The sequence below is a fragment of the Pseudophryne corroboree genome, chromosome 2, assembly GCF_028390025.1.
Source record: "Pseudophryne corroboree isolate aPseCor3 chromosome 2, aPseCor3.hap2, whole genome shotgun sequence".
NCBI lineage: Eukaryota > Metazoa > Chordata > Amphibia > Anura > Myobatrachidae > Pseudophryne > Pseudophryne corroboree.
The window spans coordinates 867,353,982-867,366,504 of NC_086445.1; the positions used below are offsets into that span (position 1 = coordinate 867,353,982).

At 45.3% G+C, this 12,523-nt stretch overlaps 1 protein-coding gene across 3 annotated transcripts in view; it reads right to left on the reverse strand.

Annotated features, from left to right (window-relative positions):
- FLOT2 (flotillin 2) overlaps positions 1 to 12,523 on the reverse strand; it is a 213,893-nt gene that overhangs the window by 131,632 nt on the left and 69,738 nt on the right. The window lies entirely within an intron of this gene.

The window sequence follows — 12,523 nt, forward strand, 5'->3', positions numbered from 1 at the left end:
GTTTCGGGGTTCCCTGCGTTCCAGATGTTGGCCCCATAGTGTTAGGGACCTGCTCGACAAGAGGTGACCTGGATGATTGGTGGGCAGGCCGATATCATTGGCCAACGATATGCCAACAACCTCTTATGATATTTTATATTGTAATGATCGTTTAGTGCATCTGCACCCTGTCTGTGTACACTACTTTATTCTCAGCAGCACAGCACCTTTCATCACGGGAGGGTGTGCAACTTAGAACCATTTCCCCTATCATCGCGGCACTAGTTTGGTCGGATTTCTGCTCGCACCTCAGGAGGGGTACGAGAAGAAATCTTCTGGTCAGGCTTAGTAATGCAGCCAATTGAATAGCTCTGATACCTCCTTCCTGGTGCTAATAGCATTGCTTTGAATTGAATCTACCCCTGTGTGACATATGCTGCTGGGGGATGCTTTACTGCATAGGATGGGCATATTGCATCTTGTGCAAAATGCTGTAAGCTATTTGAAATGTGCTTAAAATATATTATAAATGAACATGCACATAATATGGTGGTCTAGATGGTATCAGGCCAAATCCAGCATTATATCACTTCTGCTATACATGGGGGCCCAAAAGGTGTAGGTGCCAGAGGGTCAACATCATAGGTAGCCCTGAGAAAATTAAGCTACTACTTCTACCATTTCCAGCAGATGAAGAAACAGAGGCCTTCTAATACACCTAACACATTCCTACTGACAGCAGAACGCATGTTACTTCCTGGGAGGGACAGTAATAGCCCTTCTACACCACAATCCAGAGTCCAACCAGGGATTTGGAACACTGGGAGAAGATGTATGAAGCAGTGAAAAGAAAGAAGTTGCCCATGGCAACCTATCAGCTTTAAAGTAACATTTCTCAAAAGCTTTCTTTAAAACTATACATAGCAGCCGATTGGTTTCCATGTGCAACTTCTTAACTCTTTTCACTACATCTGCCATAATGTTCCAGATAATGTACACACTGCACTCCGACCCAGGATATTCCTGGGTCAGCGCCGTTTACACTGCACACGGCTGCAGAGTTTACGGTTATGCTGGTACTTGGGAGAGGATATCATCTCCAAGCTCCGGTGATCTGGCTCTTCCTATACTGTAAACACGACCATTCACACTGTCTTTGTTGTGTAAACCAGGTCACTACTCTGATTGGATTTCTGGGTCACTTGACCGAGGTTGTTTCTTTTGTGTGTTTTTATTTATTTATTTTGGGGGGAGGGGGGGGGTGTAGTATGGTGCTCAAGTCTGAGACTGCTGCTACAATTTTTGGCTCAGCGATAGAGTAAGAGAGCACTGGAGTAGAAGCCCTAACTGTAGCTTTAGCAGGGGATTTAAAGCAATTGACACTTGGCTGGTTTGGCTTAGTAGGAGTGGTGAGTAATGACATCATACGAACTAACAAGATAATCATATCACACGTGAACTGCTGACATCACCATCACCAACATCAACAGCACACTTAGTCCTCGTGATCTCCATACCACTGATCACACGAACTACCACACTGAATTTCAGATTGTATCCACCATAAGAACCAATAACCAATATTACACATTATGGAACGCTGACCGTAGATCATGATTGCTTGGCCCTTTACCGACGACTTAACTCTTTGAATTTAGTTAAAAATATTTCTCATACGTCCTAGAGGATGCTGGGGACTCCGTAAGGACCATGGGGGTATAGACGGGATCCGCAGGAGACATGGGGACACTATAAGACTTTGAATGGGTGTGAACTGGCTCCTCCCTCTATGCCCCTCCTCCAGACCTCAGTTAGACTTTGTGCCCAGGAGTGACTGGACACACACTAGGGGAGCTCTACTGAGTTTCTCTAAAACACTTTACGGTTAGGTTTTTTATTTTCAGAGAGACCTGCTGGCTACAGGGTCCCTGCATCGTGGGACTGAGGGGAGAGAAATCAGACCTACTTCTTAGTTAAGGGCTCTGCTTCTTAGGTGACTGGACACCATTAGCTCCAGAGGGTTCGATCACTTGGTTCGCCTAGCTGCTGGTTCCCAGAGCCGCGCCGTCACCCCCCTCACAGAAGCCAGAAGAAAGAAGCCGGGTGAGTATGAGAAGAAAAGAAGACTTCAGTGATGGCAGAAGACTTCAGTAACGGAGGTACAGCGCAGCGGTCGCGCTGCGCTCCATGTTCCCACACACCAACGGCACTCACAGGGTGCAGGGCGCTGGGGGGGGGGGGGGGGGGGGGGGGTAGCAGCGCCCCTGGCAGCAAAGTTACTGATAGTCTTAACGCTGGCATAAGTTAGTTATTCAGGGCCTGGGCACCGTTTCCTTCCGATACCCCCGCCAGTATGAGGCAGCAGTCACGCTGCGCGCCATTGCTCCCACACACCAACAGTTTTTACAAGGGTGCAGGTTTTGGAGAGTGACAACACGTTTATACAGTGTGTGGACACTGTATAGGGACCCCCGATAGCATAAAAAGAGCTATATTATTAGCGGGCTGAAGCGCGCAGAGAAGGGGCGGGGCTTAGCCCTCATTGCAGAAGCCAGCGCCATTTTTCTCCATGACCCGCCAAAACAATGTAAAACAGTGCATATGTGAGGGGGCACAGTGTTTAGTGCTATATAGAAGACAATATAGCACTATTTGAGATAAATGGGCAGGTACTCTGTGTGTTGTGCTTATATATCTGTGTTCCCTGTTGGATACCCACTATAACTTCGTCGACGTGTGTCGACAGGTGTGAGTGCTCTGTCACTTATGGGGATCACTGTCGGCATCGCCGATGCCTGTTGGTGCTTGATTCTGTCAATGCAGTGTCAGCAGGTCGGTTATTGAATACTTGTTAAAAGTACACACTATAGGGGAGACACAGTAGTATGTGGGTGACCCTGTCGGCACCAACTGTTTTTACTGGGTGTAAATTAACATGCTGTAAATGCCTTATACCTTTGTATATATTTATATGTATATGTATGGTACGGTTTAATAAGCCTGTAAGCTCGAGCACAGACATGGTAGTTTTGTGGGGGGGAGGGGGGGGGGGGAGTGTTATTGAAATGATTTATGTATACTTCCCTCAGACCCCTCGGGGTTGCAAGAATGTTACTTTGCCTGGTTACTACTCCCTGCTGGCGACGAATTCTAGGTTTTCTGTCGACTATAAGGTTTTCTGTTAGATCCACAACTGGGGCATTCAGTACATGGTCATACACTTTCCAAACACGTTAATGTCACTAAGGACCCGACGGTTCCGGACAGTGTGTGTGTGTGTGTGTGTGTGTGTGTGTGTGTGTGTGTGTGTGTCTGTATATATATATATATATATATATATATATATATATTATATATATATATATATATATATATGTATGATGTGTGTATTTGTGTATTACATTATGTATATTCATATTATGTATTATATTGAATGCTGAATTGAAAGTATTCCTTCTCATGTGCTGGTCGCTCTGTTGATAAAGCTCTAGGTCGGCCGTGACGAGTTGGTCTCAGATCCTCTCAAGGAGTCCGAAGGTTTATTCGTTTCCCGCTGCGGGTAGAATACTGTGAGGGTCAACTCCTGGTCGACACGGGGCCCTGTCACAAAGGATCGTATACAGGAAGCGAAGTGATATTTTATTTCTATGCTTTGGGCTTATTTGCATTACATGCACATGAGGGAGTGTTTATATTCGGAAAGGCATCTGATAGAATTACCCTAAAGAGAGAAGGGCTGTTTCTTATGTTGTTTCTTCTCTATAACATTGCGGCAGGCTGCCGTGCGTATACAGGAAGTGTGGCTGGGGTAATGCTGAGGCTGACTCGGAGAGATACTGGAGTTTTTCCCTGTGACAGTGTTCCACTGTTTGGGGATGCCTCAGTTCAGTCAATCTCGGCAGATACTGCTGGTAAATCTAACTTTGTGAGTTAGTCTCCTTCACAACGGTTGGTGACGCATTCTTTTGTGGGATGCAGTCGTTTTAACCGGTTCGATACCGTTCTTTTTTCCTTTTCTGTGCAGACAGTGGAAGGTGAAAAGGTAAGAGTTCTGCAGCCTGGTGAGGTTCGCAGAAGCGGATGTCGTTTTTGTTTCTACCACATCCACCACAGGTCGCTGAGTCTGTCTGGCTGGAGCCCACTCCGGTGGGAACTCGTCTACTACCTTTCAGTCAGTCCGGGAATAGACTAGGACCTGTGAGTTAATTATAGAATCCAAAGGGGGACATTCTGGCGTTACAGATGTTTCCCCTCACTGATTTTTCTAATAGATCTTGCAGTTTCCCCCCTGGAAGGGGAGGTAGTACGCAACGCCATACCAGAGGTGCGTAAGGTTCAGGGCATTGTCCTGCTGTCCCTGTTGTAATTTAAAATAAAAACTAAGAGGTTAAAATGCGTTGTTCTCTGCATTCTTTCAATAGTAAGAACCATTGTTGTTCTGTACTGGGACACTCTCCTGATTAAGGCGAGGTCAAGACACAAGTGGTGCAAATCGTTGTTTTCTCTCTGACTGTTCTTCAACACAGGGGAAGGCTGTTATTCCCAATGACGCAGGCGTCGGAGGTGGGTATCAGAGTAGATGCAGAACGGTTGAAGTTCTGTGTGTTCCTGTGGAAAGAGATCTGAGGATCCGGAGTCGGATCAGTTTTGCAGTGACAATCCATCAATATGTTCCGTTGATGAAGAAATCGGTGCGGCCTAAGAGGCCTTTTCGGCGAGCATGTCAAATGCCAGAGTGGTTTTCACGGGGCCAGTTGGAAATGTAGTCCGGGTCTCACCTGCGCATGCACGGGAATATAATCCTAATGGCCAGGTTTTCGCTCCTGTGGTGTCTGCTCAGTTCTCACCTCCTAGTGGGATGAAGGTTCGGAATACAGGATGAGATCCTGGTGTCCATGCATGCAGATCTCCGAGACTGGGGAGCAGTCCGTGCAAGGGAAGTATTTCCAGAGGAAAAGGTCAAGCTGGGAAGCTTGTCTGCAATAGGCTTTTGTGAATTAAGAGCTATTTTCAATGAACATATGCTTCGTGATCTGCCCGTGTTAATTCTGTCAGACTACTTAACAGCAGTGGTGTAAGTAGGCCGATAGGGCAGAACAAGGAGCAAAGAGGCAATGGCAGATGCCGAAAAAAAGTTTTCCGCTGAGTGGAAAGACTGGTAAACGCTATATTAGCAGTCTTCGTTCCGGATGTGAACGACGGAGAATTAGATTCCTCTGCAGACGCGATCTCCATCCGGGAGAAATACGGTCGTCATCGAGAAGTTTTCACTGAAGCGACAAGTCTTTGAGGAGTACCTCAAATGGACATGTTGGCGTCTCGCCTCAACGAGAGATCTCAGTGATATTGTTCCAGGTCAGTGGACACTCAAGCTATAGCAGTGGACGTCCTCGGGACACCTTGGGTGTTTTAAGTTGGTCTATGTGTCCCCTCCGTTTTCACTCTTCTGAAGGTGATAAACTTAAGAAGAACAAAGGTTCAGGTGATCCTCATTGTTCCGGTCTAAAACGAGGAGGGCTTGGCATCCAGCTCTTCAGGATTTACTCATAGAAGATCCTTGGCCTCTTCCTCTACGTGAGGAACTGTTGAAACAAGATCCGGGCGTGTATCAGAACTTACCGCGGCTGCGTTTGACGGCGTCGCGGTTGAACGCCATATCCTAACCAGAAAGGATATTCCCAGTGAAGTCGTTTCCACACTTCTTCGGGCTAGAAAAGAAGTCACGGCAAAGCCTTACCACCGTGTTTTGGTGTGAATCCAAGAAGGCTACTACGGAAGATTTCAGCTGGGGTCGTTCTTCTCCATTCTTTGCAAGCCGGTGTGGGTGCAGGCCTAAAGTTAGGCTCCATTTCAGTGCGGTTTTGGCCTTATAAATTTTCTTTCGAGAAAAAATTGGCAAACTTTCCAGAAGTTCAGTCCTTCGCGGAAGGTGTACTGCACATCCAACCTCCATTGTGCCCCCATTGGCACCATGGGACCTTGACGTGGTGTTGCGTTTTCTTGTGTCAAAATGTTGGAACCTTTATAAATGGTGGTGTTAAAAATTGTCTCTTGGAAAGTGGTCATGCTTTGGCTTTGGCATCCGCAGGGCGGATGTCGGAAGTAGCGGCTGGGTCTCACAAGAGCCCCTGTTTGATCTTCCAGGTGGATAGAGGTGAATTGAGAACTCTGATAATAGTTCTGCCAAAAGTGGTTTTGGTGTTCGCAGAAACCTGCCTATTTGATGCCTGTGGTTGCTTAAGCATTGGCGGATTCAAGGTCTCTCGATGTAGTCAGGGCTTTGAATATTTCTGTCACCAATTTGGCTCGGATTGGGGAAACAGAGGCTCTGTTTGTCCGGTATGCCCCAGCGTGCTTGGGGCGCCTGCGTCTCTGCAGTCTGTTACACGCTAGATCTGTGATACGATTCAGTGTGCTTGTTCTACGGCTGGACTGCCGTTACCGAAGTCGGTGGTGACCCATTCTACTAGGTAGATGGGCTCTTCTTGGGCGGATGCCCGAGGAGTCTTGCCGGTTCAACGTTGCCGAGCGGATACTTGGTCGGGTTCGAACACTTTGGCTAAGCTATACAAGTTTGATACCCTAGCTGATGGGGACCTCATGTTTGCTCAATCGGTGCTGCAGAGTTGTCCGCACTCTCCCGCCCGGTCTGAAACTTTGGTATAAACCCCATGGTCCTTACGGAGTCCCCAGCATCCTCTAGGACGTATGAGAAAATAGGATTTTAATACCCACCGGTAAATCCTTTTCTCTTAGTCCGTAGTGGATGCTGGGCGCCCGTCCCAGTGCGTACGGTGTCTGCAGTTATTGCTTATGGTTACACTCTTGTGGTGTTTCTTTTCTGTCAGGCTGTTGCAGACGTTGGGCATGCCATGACATGCGGTGTCTTATTGTTGGTTGTGTTGACACACTGGTTGTGTTACTTATTCTCTCAGCATGTGGCTGTGTATTGTTCATGCCGTTGGCTGGTATTCTATTGAATGCCATGTTCTGCGGTATGTTCGTGGTGTGAGCTGGTATGACACTCACCGTATTTAAATAAATTCTTTCCTCGAAATGTCCGTCTCCCTGGGCACAGTTTCCTAACTGAGGTCTGGAGGAGGGGCATAGAGGGAGGAGCCAGTTCACACCCATTCAAAGTCTTATAGTGTGCCCATGTCTCCTGCGGATCCCGTCTATACTCCCATGGTCCTTACGGAGTCCCCAGCATCCTCTACGGACTAAGAGAAAAGGATTTACCGGTAGGTATTAAAATCCTATTTTATTCGAGCAATATAGATGTTCACTAAGAATAATTATGAAGGCATGCACTATAAATGACACCCCGTAAGACCCCTAACATTAAACTGGTATAGAATAATCCAGCAATATTGGGTTGTTTTAGCATTGCATGCCACTATTATACAACATCACTGCACCAATCAGTGTTCATACTTATCAGCACATATATTAATTGTCACAGATACAGAGCATTGATTCATCTGTATGTTATTTTATCAATTTTTCAGGGTGTTCATTTAAATCATTCCCGTTATTCTCATATTAGGACCAAGATAGGGAGAATACAGGTAGAGGGTGGGTCATATAGCACTTTGTTCCAGCCCACATCCACTGGCTAATAGAATTATCCCCCATCCAATCAAGACAAAGCACAATGACTTATATAAACATCAGATACGTTCAATGACCATATACACCACCAGTGATCCCGCTGAGCCAAAAAAAAAAAACCTGGGTCCAGAGACCCCTCACTTTTAAAAATTGGGGTCCTACCAGTCCTTTTCTGGGTCCCACTGGAATTAAGGTTCTTCTTAATCTTATTAATGATTTAAATATAAAAACACAGACTTGATTTGGACACTACAAAAGTGCTGCAAGGGGGAGGGGCAGACAATTCTGCTGGGCTGTGTAGCTTTCAGGACACCACACCAGAGCTGTAACTAGATATTTTGGCACCCTTTGGCAGAAAGTGAATTTGTGTCTTCTCCCGGCCATATTCAAAAGCATGGGCAGTGCGCGCCGAAGGCGTCACATAATAGTGCCACTTAAACACACTGCGCCAGGCAGAGCACGTTATACACACTGCGCCACGCAGAGCACGTTATACACACTGCGCAAGGCAGAGCACGTTATACACACTGCGCCAGGCAGAGCACGTTATACACACTGCGCCACGCAGAGCACGTTATACACACTGCGCCAGGCAGAGCACTTAGATACATTGTAGCAATCACCTCAGACACCCAGTCGTCGTCGACAGATGCTGCGGGAACCCCCCCACAGCAAGCCCAGCCACCACTCACCGGTCCCGCAGTCTCACACGTGGCTATACCTGGCATCACCCCGTGGGAACCCTCGGCCGCGTTAACAGCCAATCCAGCCACATACCAGCGCCTGTAAGTTGCCAGCGGTGTTAAGTTACCAGTGTCAAAGTGCAAGGCCAGCGAGTTGATGTAGGAGTTTGTGGCTGGAGTCAGGAACGTGGCAATATCAACTTATTTATACAGAGCTGCAGCCATCACTGGCATTATAGAGAACTGCAGCCATTCCGTGAATAAAGGAGCAAACCACAAAAAAAAGCAGCAGTCTCCACTTCTGTGTAAAGACCCAAAAAGAGGCCTCCTCAATCACTTTACATCTCACAAGTCCACACAGTGCTCTAATGTATGATACACAATTATAGCTAGTACAATGGATTATTAAAAATTCTAACATTATAGCAAAGAGCAAACCTGAATTACACTGAGCAGAAGGTATGAGAGTGCTACAAGCAGCTTACGGTCTCATACAGACCGAGTGCTTACACCAGCTCAGTAACGGTTGGGTGTGTGTTACACAGGCTCTGCCACCGAGTGAGGTACGTTTGCTCACAGCTTTGCTCACTGCTTGGTCAACACCGCTCAGGCTGAGGCTCTGCAGATATCCTTCATTGAATCGGGTGTGGTATGGAAGGTAGATAGTAACTAGGTTGACATGAGTTTTTAATGTTTTTTTTGTGTCGTTTTCTTCGTAGAGTGACCGGGAACCCCAATTAGTGCACCGCGTCCCCTTCGGGCAAGGTGCCTCACTCCGCTACTGCTGCACTCGGCACAGGTTACCGTTCCCAATTGTAGTCCACATGGATCGTTAAGTATGAAAAGGTAGAGAGAGGAAAAAAAAAATCATGAATAATGATTTGTGCTGACCTTTTGACCAGTCGACCTAGAAACCCTGTCGACCAATAGTGGTCGACCTAGAGACCGGATCCCTATTGAATCCTATGCATAAAGAGAGCAGAAAAACACAGACTCAGCTGGTCGTACAGTCAAGTGTCCGTATTTCTTTGCAGTGGTCACTGAAATGGTAATGTGTACTGCCTGCTGAGTGACCTTTACAGGATTCAATAAACCCTAAGTGCGGTTCAAGAGGTGAATACATAGGAGCAGGGACAGCACCAGTGATCAGCAGTTTGGAGGAAACACTTTGCTCTACAGTAGTCATGAGGACTTGATCACATACGGCTGCTGGTGAGCGAGTCTAATCATTGCACTAGTCTCTCACCGGCAGTTCCAGACCCCATGTAGTGTTTGAGAGCAGGAGAGGTGCCAAAGAGGAGTGGAAAGGCTCCACCACCTCTATGTATATAGTGCAGCCGAGATCAGCATAAATCATTCACAGCTTTTCTTCTGAGGACATATTAATATGAATATTCCATGGATCATAACATGTATAGTGTAGTCTGAATAACTAAAGGAAAGATATATCCTTATATGATATCATACATGTTATTGATCATAAATAATTGAGGAAGACATCCATCATCCCAGAATATATTATATATTTATATTGAACCTATAGTACCACCAGTGTATTTCACACTTCATTATACATCTGATTCAATCAGATATAGCGATAGCTGTTCTGTCACAATTAAGCTGGTACCAACAGCCTATATTGCAACAATATCTAAGACATCACTATAATTAACATCTTCCTTTGCCCAAATGCCTCGTCTAAGAGCTTAATAATAACTAAACATACGAATGAATACTGATCCCATTATGGAACAATATGATATACATTTCTGGATATTGGAATAAGACACGTGGACACACATTTTAATCTTTAAATCACCTTTATTTCACTGGCACTTTGTATGTTTTGTCTATGTCACAATTTTAACCTCTATGTTTCGCTTATACTCATGGTTATGTGTAAGTAATATACACGATTCTTAAATAGATAATAATAAAAGTTAAATTTTAATTAAATACAGGCAGATGTGATAACCAGATCTAATCTTCCCTATGTGCACCGACAATACAGCCTTTTCCTTCTTTCTTTTGTGTATCTATGATAGCTGTAGTTGGTAGCACCCCCACAATAGATGGTAATTACCACGAATTCAAATAGGGGTCTGTGATGGAACTTATGTTTCAAACGTAGATTAAGAAAATACAGTGTGTGTGCAGATACAATTTTTTGTAAATCATTCACATGGCAGCTACAGATTGGCTGCCTCGGAGCGTGTCCCCAGAGACTCACCCACTTTACAAAAGTGAGTCACAGGTCCTCAAAAGTGGCTAAACTACGCGCCATGGCGCATTTTTGCGATCACTGCACCACTCCAATAAGAAGGCCAGACAAGGCTGAAACGCGTTGGTGGAATTGAACACACACAGGCGGTTTGTACATAGAAGCACCGACAGCCCCTCTGCAAACACACCCCAAGTTTCCTCTCCAGGCTAGCAGAATAGAGCGACCAGCTAGCGCTGTGAGACACTGGGAACCGTGCACTCTCGCGAGGACACCGGTACCCGGAAGTCTCTCAGCCGCCGGTAGCCCCGGTCAGTGCAGCTATCGGTGTGCAGGCTTGCACACACCAGCACTCATCTCCATCAGAGACCGGGACAGGGAGGTACGAAGACGCAGCTGGCAGCATCCATTCCGAACACCGCCAAGAAGAAGGGTAAGTTTATGCAACTGGGGGTTGCAGGACGCCGCACCTCCAGAGCATAGAACCCCCACCATTATTTTCACAGGAGAAAGTCATTTCCCCTGACTAATACTAAATGGACGTAATGGATTCTTAATATACCTTTTTCTACATTACCTTCAATAGGAGGTGCTGTGGAGCGTAGGGTATCGTTTATCCATTAACAGTCCCCCTGACTGAACTTCGTATATTTAATTGGGACATACGCGACACTTGTTACTGCAGGAACACCTTGCATAATGTTATAAAGTATGTCTGTTTGTTTTACACCATTTATTCAGCATTGTCTCCAAATGTGAATAAATTGTCTCTTATTACATAGTATCTTAGCATTTTTTTCCAGATTGTTACATTGTATGTACTCATTTACGCTACATCTAACAGTGAGTCATAACACTGGATAACACACAGGGGATACTGTCATTACAAATAACACTGCTGAGTGCAGTGTTATACCTGGTTCCGGTATAAAAGATAGTGTCTAGTTAGACAGTCAATAGATAGACACCATATGTTAGACAGACATTAGGTCGACAGGGTCAAAAGGTCAACAGGGTCAAAAGGTCGACACCATGCTTTTTGCATTTTGTGGTTTGTGTGGATAGTTTTGTCATCTGTGACCCCCAATTGTAAAAAGGTCTGCGCTCGCCACAAGGTTTCTAACCAACTCTATGTCGACATGGACAGAAAAGGTATGAAATAGTCCAAAAACATGTTACATTAAAAAAAAAAAAAATTTTTTTTTTTTTTTATGTCGACCTTTTGGCCCTGTCAACCTAATGTCTGTCTAACATATGGTCTCTATCTATTGACTGTCTAACTAGACACTGTCTATCTATCAATCGGATACCGTTATACCCATTTCTATAAATTCACCAGCTCGCTCACCCCATTAGCCATACCCTCTCAGTGCGCAGGTAATATAATCTTTTATCTACTCTGTAGTGAGTAATGACAACTGCCAAAACAGACAACCAAAACAATCTGTATAGCACCTTACATGTTGGCAAAGTAATAGTGTGTACACACAGTGCGATGCGCCGTAAGCCCGACATGGACTATTCGACGGTGCCGGAGCCCAGGCCCACCGATATAGTCAATGTTGGGCAGCCTACAGTCTATTTATCCTTGCGATGCCGAACCCACAGGATCGCGCATAGGCATCGCAAGGACTATACACACGGTGCGATATGCACTAACTTTCCTTACGATTTTGACTATATAGCCAAAATAGTGTATATCGCACAGTGTGTACACACCTTTAGGCCTTCTTCTGGTAAATGTTTACATGATTTTTATCTGGCACCCATTGGCAAACAATTCAATACCACCCATTGGGCACTCATTACTTACAGGTGCCCAAAAACAGAATTTTCACTCTAATCTGAGTCATGCAGTGCAATTCAAAATACAGCAATAAAGTGTATACCTTTCAGTAGTCACAAAGGAATGGGAAATATTTTAGTATAAACTTTGCATATCTGATGACACCAAGTAATCAGAAAAAAAAAGTCAGTTAGTTAAATGAACATTTCTAAAGTAACACAAAGCCACACAGTTTCTCCATAA